The sequence below is a fragment of the Cervus canadensis genome, chromosome 12 (assembly GCF_019320065.1).
Source record: "Cervus canadensis isolate Bull #8, Minnesota chromosome 12, ASM1932006v1, whole genome shotgun sequence".
Lineage (NCBI taxonomy): Eukaryota > Metazoa > Chordata > Mammalia > Artiodactyla > Cervidae > Cervus > Cervus canadensis.
In genome coordinates this window covers 54,683,990-54,692,694 of record NC_057397.1, presented here as the reverse complement: position 1 = coordinate 54,692,694, position 8,705 = coordinate 54,683,990, and the positions used below count along the sequence as shown (strand labels likewise).

Here is an 8,705-nt window from a genome sequence, read left to right as displayed (position 1 = left end):
TTCAGAGTAACCGAACAAGGATATTTGCCGTCTGCCTCCGCAGAGATTGAACCCTCTGCTACTGTAGCTGCTGACCTTCAACACTCCCTGAGGGGAATGTAGGGTGGAGAGTGAGGCACTCTGTATTCCAGGGAAACTGGTGGAACAGGTCTTTGGATAGTGAGATATTTTCAGGAACTGATTTCAGGATCCAAATCCTTGCATCTCTTCATATCTAGATAAGCCCTGAACCCCTTCATGGTGACATCATCTCCTCATGACTAGCAGAAAACCTTTTGTAAAATGAATGCTTAATTGCACTGAACTCCCCCTTCACCAAAATCTTATATATTGACCTTCCCCCACTGCCTCTTTGTAGCAGTTTCTCAGAGTTGTCTGAGGTGTTGTCTCCCAGGTTGCAGTCCTCATTTTGTCCCCAAATAAAACTTAAAACTCTCATGTCGTGCATCTTTTTAGTTGACACCTTCTAAAATACACCAATACCTGGTCACCCAGTTTCTGCCGGCACTGGAGGTTGTTTGTCATTGGTATTTATAGACTGTGCAAAATGGCTTTCTACATTTTTTTTTTTAATAATGAGAAAGAAAGAAATACTGAACCAGGAAAAGTCTGGGGAAAATCCTAGAATATATACATAAAAGTAGAAACGAGCTGACCACTTTGCAAGAAAGAAAGCATGTAAACAGGTTAGAAAAGGGGGCTGAACTATTCACCTCCTGTAGTACCCATTCAAAAGGAAGGATCAATAGCTACAGCTGTTTCAGTTTTGCCAATTTCACCCTCTAGATTAGACACGTGCCTTCGATATGCTTTAATGGGAACCATGTGTATGCAGTCGATGGCGGTACTTACTGCTAAGGAAGTGAAGTGTTGAGTCCCGCCACCCACCCACATCTGCGGCTTCACAAACCACAAGAAAATTAAAAACAAACACGCTGCTGGCATACCCGGAAACCGTGGAAGTTTGGCAAAACCAACCAGAAAGGAGAAGAGAACTGGAGTGTGGAGACTGTGCTGGTCGGAAGCTGAAGCGTTACAAAAGGTCAGGTCTTAATATTTCAGTCTTTGGGGGTACTTTGCTCTTTGTCGCTGGGGTCTTTGGTTAAAATTTTGGAGGCTGTTTCTAAGACTCTAGGATCTGGTAATGAAATATAAAATACATGGGCAATAAAGAGAGCTTTCAGGTCATTGTTTTGATCAAATGCTTGTTTGAGTTCCCAGGAGTTGTTAGCTAAGACATGGCAGGTCTTTCCATAGTACCAGGTTTGAATTTTAAAGGGGAAAAAACCTCTTTTCATAAGTACGGACAAGGATATTCACTGCAGCATTCTTTAGGATATCTCTGAATTGGGTAAAAGTCAGTGGTCAGAATAGTGGACTTGCTCAATAGATTATAAAACTTTTGTACAATGAAATCTGTAGAACCTAGGGAGTAGGCACTGGTATGAACCTCTTCCCAAGATGTTGCTAAGTGAAAAAAAAAAGCTGCAGAAAATTAGGTGTGTAGGCTTTTGTTCAACTGACTGAGGCTTCTCCTAAAAACACAATTTCTTTAAAAACTTAGTAGGTTTGGGCTCTGTTTGCTGTCAGTAAATTTTAATAAAGACAAACTAGTTATCTTAAGTCAGTGCCACTGACTTTAGATACTGGTGAGTGGGCCCCAGAGTAAGCTCTGGCCAGCTGACCAATATCTCATATCTCTCCTAATATCTCTCCAGTTTGGCCTCTGTCTCAAGATAGGTCAGAAGTCCCATCTCACCTTCCCCTTCTCCCTAATCTGCAGTCCAATGACTGGTTCTTTTCCTTAGGGTTGACTGTCTCCTTTTAAAATAGTCACAGGAAGTTCACAGGTTGAGGCACATTTGAAATAAGCCTGAGGGAGAAAGTCGTTGATTCCTCCTGCTATCTTATCTCCTATTCCACTTTTAGCTTCAATTCCACCTTTATCCTGGCTGGGGCAGATAACTTAGGCTCTCTAACCTAGCAAGTAAAATGCAAACAGAATTGAAAACATCTCCAATAACTTGTAGGTAGAAAGGGTCTGTCTTCGCAAGATTTTATGTTCTTCCCTTTGTGTGTCCAGTAAGGTGAGCATGCATATAAGTTCTTTGTAAAGGAAATTTGTTTCTTGCTGGAGCTTAGTGAGGAGTAACTTGATAAATCCCTATGTTCTAGAGCTTTTCTGCACAATTTCCTAACATTCCAGCCTTCTTAGGCATGCGCTCTGTATCCCTAGGTGCAGTAGGTCAATCACCTCGTAGAAAACACTTCCAACTTCTTAGCTTAGTTAGGATAGAGGTCTCCTAGCACTGCTCGGCCAGTTCCCTGTTGTGGACTCTTATTTATAATAACCCTAATTTCTAAGCACTTATTTCTGAATTGTATGTAACTTTCAATTTCAAGTGACAGGAACCTAGCTCAATATATTTTAAAATAATTGCTCTTTCACTTGTGAAACAGGGTAGTTTTTCTTGAAGCACAGCTGGTTTCCATCAAAAACCTAGTAGGTTTGGGATTAACCTACTGGAGTGATGCTCTAACACCAAAGTGCACTTTCTTTCCACCTCTGTGTTCTGTGTCCTTGTCGGTTTTCATTCTCAGACTTCCTATATTCACTTAGGGCTATTAGAAATGTATTCTATCTCTCAGCCTGGTATCCTCAGAAGAAACAGAAGACTGTCTGACATTTTAAGCAGTCTTGAAGTTGGCCTGTTCTAACAGTCCTGACTGGCCCGTGCTCACCCTGAAGAGACAAGTCACTGCGGATTCCAGGTGATGACCAGGTCTCACACTCAGCCCTGGAGACAGGTTTGCTCAACCACATTTGAGACGCTTTCAAGAAAGGGGGTGGGTTCCTGAGGAAAGTGCTCGTATTACTAGAATAAGAAATCATGGATGCTGGGCATAAAACATAAAAAGTAACAATGACAGAAATATGATAGAGACAGAAAGCTATTTATAGGAGGAAAGAATGGGTTAGAAAAAGAGGAGAGAGAAATGAAAGTTGCTGAGGAGGCTGAGTTTTTGAGAGACGGAGTGTTTTTGAAAGAGCTGGGCGGAGATGCTAATATTGGAGACGCTTGTTATTTTGCGATGTGGGCTTTTGGGAAGACGGTGTTTTTAAGCTTAACTGGGCTATGTTTTATGGCTATATAATTTCTTCTCTCTCACTTTTCAAGAAATATAAGCAAAGACTTATACCCTTTGTCAAGGGCTTTTGGGGTTATATTTGTGCTGGCTTGTGGACACAACACTATATTAATTCTGGTCTAGAGGACACCCAGCTTTTGGTTACATAAGATATTTGGAAACAGTTGCTAAATTTTTATGGAGGATGACTAGACTCAGGATAACATTGAGTACAGAATCTCTGCTTTTAAGCAACAGTTTCTCTAAGAGCCCTCGGTTTGTCTTTTATTTTCTTTTTCTTTTTTTAAAATTTTAATTGGAGGATAATTGCTTTACAATATTGTGTTAGTTTCTGCTATACATCAACATGAATCAGCCATAGGTATACATATGTCCCCTCCCTCTTGAACCTTCCTGCTACCTCCCAGGCTATTCCATCCCTTTCCTAATAGTCTTCCTTTTTTTTCCTTAACTAGTAAATTTCCTTTTAATGAGGAATTAAGGGCCATTTGCAGTACTACCTATAGCAACAGTTAGAGGTGAACAGTTAAGGGTGGTCAGCCCTACAGGATGAAAAGGCCTTGAAAAACTTTTATTCTGAAACCAATAAGAATTTATTGTCTCTGAAAACAATGTAAAGCAGAAATGCACTTAGCTGCACATGAGAATCATAAGGGAGCTTTAAAATATACCAGTGCAATGGCCCTTCTCCTGGTCATTTTGACGTAACTGCTCTTTGGCAGGCTAGGTGTCAGCATTTTTAAGAAGCCCTTTGTGTGTGCTATGCTCAGTCACTCCGTCATGTCTGATTCTTTGTGATCCCATGGACTGAAGCCTGTCAGGTCCCACTGTCCATGGGATTTTCTAGCCATGAATCCTGGCATGGGTTGCCATTCCCTATTCCAGAGGATCTTCCTGACCCAGGGATTGAACCTGCGTCTCTTGTGTCTCCTGCATTGGCAGGCGGATTCTTTACCACTAGCACCACCTGGGAGCCCTTTAGGTGATTCAGAAGTGCTTCTGGACCTGAACTGCAGAGGTCATGCCATCAGGTTTGCAGATGAGGGTCACAGTCACATGAACTGCATTTGTTGAGCTTGTGCCTTTTATCCAACACCCTCCTGTTAGTGAATTATTTAATTTAGGTTAATAGGATATGGGAATGCCTAACAGGAATGCTTCTCTCAGGAAGTAAGGATGGTGTCCAGTATGCTCTCTGGGTTGGCCTGAGGAAACAGGAGTTGACCTGCAGAGTGACCCTGCCTGTCACACTCTAACAAAGTGACTAAACAAAGAACTTTATGAACATATTCCATATTGTGCCGGCAGTAAAGGACAGAGCTGGCCCAGAGTTAAAGGTCAGCATATAAGTGTCAAAAACCTGCAGCCAAGACCTCTGAGGTCTACGGAGCCAGTCAAACATTCCAGCAGTGATCTGACAGCAAAGCTGTTTTGACTTTCTGTACCTGTGGAAAGGAGGACCCAGGCCACTGAGTTCTTTTTTTTTTTTTTCTTTTATTTATTTATTTATTTGGTCATACATTGATATGAATCAGCCATAGATTTACACGTATTCCCCATCCCGATCCCCCCTCCCACCTCCCTCTCCACCCGATTCCTCTGGGTCTTCCCAGTGCACCAGACCCGAGCACTTGTCTCATGCATCCCACCTGGGGCTGGTGATCTGTTTCACCATAAATAGTATACATGCTGTTCTTTTGAAATATCCCACCCTCACATTCTCCCACAGAGTTCAAAAGTCTGTTCTGTATTTCTGTGTCTCTTTTTCCGTTTTGCATATAGGGTTATCGTTACCATCTTTCTAAATTCCATATATATGTGTTAGTATGCTGTAATGTTCTTTATCTTTCTGGCCACTGAGTTCTTATTTAGTGTATGTGGCAACAGTAACTCCCATGTAGGGGCTGCTGCCAGGGACTGAGGGAAAAGAGTGAGGAGTTAGAAGCTCGGATGTTTCACTTCTTTTCCTCTCACCCGTCCCCTGCCGCACAGGCCCCTGTTCCCTGCTGGCTACCACCCACACCCATTGCCTTCCCATTTTGATTAGTCCTAGCCCGGGATTTTTGCAGAAACTAAGCCTGTGACCCGTTATTTGTTCTCTGAGTAACTATTGAAACACCTGTGTTTGAATAAATATCGACAACTTTTTTGCACCTAATGTATTCATTTGAAATGGTTCATGTCTTCCTAAAACGTTTTAATATGTCATTAGAGTCTGATAGGTAGTGTTGCAGACACCTCTGTGCAGAGGAACAGACTGTCTATTACAAATCTACTGTGTTTCACTGCAACTTCCCCTGGAAAAGCAGACTACACTTTCTGGTGGAATTTTTTTAGTCCTGTGGGTATTATTTCCTCTAAAATGTTGTCATTTAGTTGCTGAGTCGTGTCCGACTCTTTTGTGACCCCATGCACTACAACCCGTCAGGCTCCTCTGTCCATGGGATTCTCAGACAAGGATACTGGAGTGAGTTGCTATTTCCTTCTCTAGGGAGTCTTCCCGACCCAGGGATCAAACCTGAGTCTCCTGCGCTGCAGGCAGATTCTTTACTGCTGAGCCACCAGAGAAGCCCTCCTCTAGACTACCTTCTTTTATTTTGCCTGATAGTTGACAAGGTGCATCTTTGCAGGGGAGCAGAGTTGAGGTGGGGGAGGATTTTTTACAAAAGCCACAAAAAGGGCTAGCTGTTGGACTGCCATTACATTCACCAGGATGGTCAGTTATCCATTCTCTATCTACTGCTAACAACGATTGCTTGTAAATTACTTTATTCTGTGCATTAAGGCTGCAATAAATTTTAAGCTCTAACAACTTCGCATGGTGCTGTTAATAGTGTGACTCTAAAAACCTATTGATACGTCCTTGGTCAGTGATGTTCTAGGAAGGGGGAGGCAGATGATTGATCTCACTGGCAGATGCTGTGATTGTCACTCCTGAGATGGCTTCCCTACCTGCACAGTAGCATCCTGTAAGTTTAGGTCTGGGTAGCAAATGCCTTATTGACTGTTGTCTGCATTGGTTGTCTTTCACTCCTGGTGAGGTGATTGCATTGCTTTAAGACACAACAGCAAAATTTAATGGCATGTTGAAAATGACCTTTTTGATGTTTCTGTCTCCCAGTAAAATATTTCCTCAGTCATTTGGTAGTTTTCTCATTTCTGCAGGTGAGGATCACTAGAAATTCCAAACTGAGGGATTAGAAAGTGGTGTTTCACTTGTTTTGTAATGAAAAAGGTTTGACAGATGTGAGCTTCTGTACAAGAAAAAGTGCTGTAAGAGGCCTCAAAGGGAAGAGAGGAAGCAGAGGGAATGCATTCCCTGGCTTTCAGGTTGCCAAAACCTCCCAAACCACAATGGAGTCTTCTTAGACAAATGTGTGTGTGTGTGTGTGCTCAGTCGTGTCCGGCTCTGTACTGTGCCTTTGAATCATCTTTCTTGTTGAAGGTGAAGGAGATTGTATTCTCTGTAAGATCTGTTTCAGATTATCTGTTACTCTGTCACAGACCACCCTCAGGTAATGGTTGGTTACAACGATTGATCTCTCATTATCTCTGATATCACTGAGAGTTGGTTGGGCTCAGAGAGGGGGATCCCACTGGAGGTCTCTCATGGGGTCAAAGCCCCTCTGTGGCTGAGGCTGGCTGGTCGCTAAGGTCTCCACACACACAGTCTGCTGCCTGGGCTGAGGACGCCACAGCTGGGGCTCCTCAGGCTTCTTTCTCTGAGTCTGTGGGCCCTTTGCATGTGCTAACCCCATCATGGTGGTTTGAGGGTGGCAGTGCTTCTCACATGATGACTCAAGTCCCCAAATACACTTGTCTCGTGAGAGATTGCCAGGCAGGTTCCTGCCTGTGGCTCTCTTTCTCCTAGAGCTTAGGCTTCTAGGGAGGCCAGCTGCCATTTTGTGTGCAATCCTTTGGAGAAGACCCTGTGGTGAGTAACTGTGGGCTGTGAACAGTGGTCCTATGAGCGACCTTGGAAGCAGATCCTCCAACCCAACCAAGACTTAAGGTGACCGCAGCCCCAGGTGATACTTGACTGCAGTCTCCCGAGCCAGATGCACCCAGCTAAGCCTCCCTCAGATTTCTGACACTGTGAGGTAATCAATACATTTTTCTTGTCCTAAGCGACGCCATTTGGGGTTAATTTGTTATGCAGCAATAGATAACATGTACAACCTTTTTTGCTCTTTCCTAATCTTCCATCTGCCAAGTAGGCACTTAGTTGTTGTGGAGTGAATAAATGAATGAGGAATGAGTAATACATTGTCTTTGACTGTGAAAGGTAGTCCAATTGCTTCTTATAGCACACATTTGCTTTTGTTAGGGAAACTTTATATATCCATATTGATTGCCTACAGAGCTGGAAATTGCCAATGGCCACACTTACACTTTTCAGTGTAAGTATGGTATAACCCCATAAAAAGATTTTGTGTTTTCCTGACATGTTATATACTTGGCTGTTTTGCTGTTTGTAGTATTTATTTTTACCTATTTACTTCTCACCTCTTTAAGTCACTTTAGTTGGTATCTGGGAATTATAAAAATATTTTAAAGTGGACTGATTTTTTACTACCCAATCACTGGGTTATGATTTTGAACTCTCCATTAGAGGATATATATATATATAATCTAGAAGTAATTTTTATGCCAGTCAACTCTGTTCAATGTATTTGTTTTGGATCTCTAGTGCCCAAATTATTTTTTCTATTCTTTATGTTCAGTTCAGTCACTTGGTCGTGTCTGACTCTTTGCAATCCCATGGACTGCAGCATGCCAGGCCTCCCTGTCCATCACCAACTCCTGGAGTTTACTCAAACTCATGTCTATTGAGTCAGTGATGCCATCCATCCATCTCATCCTCTGTCATCCCCTTCTCCTCCTGCTTTCAATCTTTCCCAGCATCAGGGTCTTTTCAAATGAGTCAGTTCTTTGCATCAGATGGCCAAAGTATTGGAGTTTCAGCTTCCAGTGAATATTCAGGACTAATTTTCTTTAGAATGGACTGGTTGGATCTCCTTGCAGTCTAAGAGACTCTCAAGAGTCTTGTCCAACACCACAGTTCAAAAGCATCAATTCTTTGGTGCTCAGCCTTCTTTATGGTCCAACTCTCACATCCATACATGACTACTGGAAAGATTATGTAGAAATGTACTAATTCACTGAAACCAAGTCAAACCAGAAAGAGTGCGTTTCTTGGAATTTCTTTTTTAGTAACAACAGGTTAAAAAAAAAAAAGGATAAGTGAAGACATTCTAGGTAGTGTTTCTAGATACTTCTCACCTGCTGTACATATCATCCAGGGCTGTCATTATGGGGGGATCTTTTTCCCTAGTTCCCTCAGAGGTCACTCCTGGTCTTCTTGCTCCCCTCACTTATTCCTTTCAGCGGAGGAGTGCCTTGACCGATGTGAGTTTGGGTGAGTAGATAAGCATGCATGGCTCAGTCCCTTTCCCTTTCTTGGCTCAGGGAACCCTAAGGGTGGTCTACTCTTGGCCATGGTGAGGTTGGTGTGTACTTCCTGTGACTCTGGAGAAGGCAATGGCAACCCACTC

General features: G+C 42.7%; 1 long non-coding RNA gene across 1 annotated transcript in view; it reads left to right on the top strand.

The window, feature by feature from the left end:
* Positions 1 to 997: 997 nt before the first annotated feature.
* LOC122451211 overlaps positions 998 to 8,705 on the top strand; it is a 147,180-nt gene continuing 139,472 nt past the window's right edge. The window contains exon 1 of the long non-coding RNA XR_006272338.1: positions 998 to 1,042. This is a non-coding gene — a long non-coding RNA (uncharacterized LOC122451211). The remainder of the gene's footprint in view (positions 1,043 to 8,705) is intronic.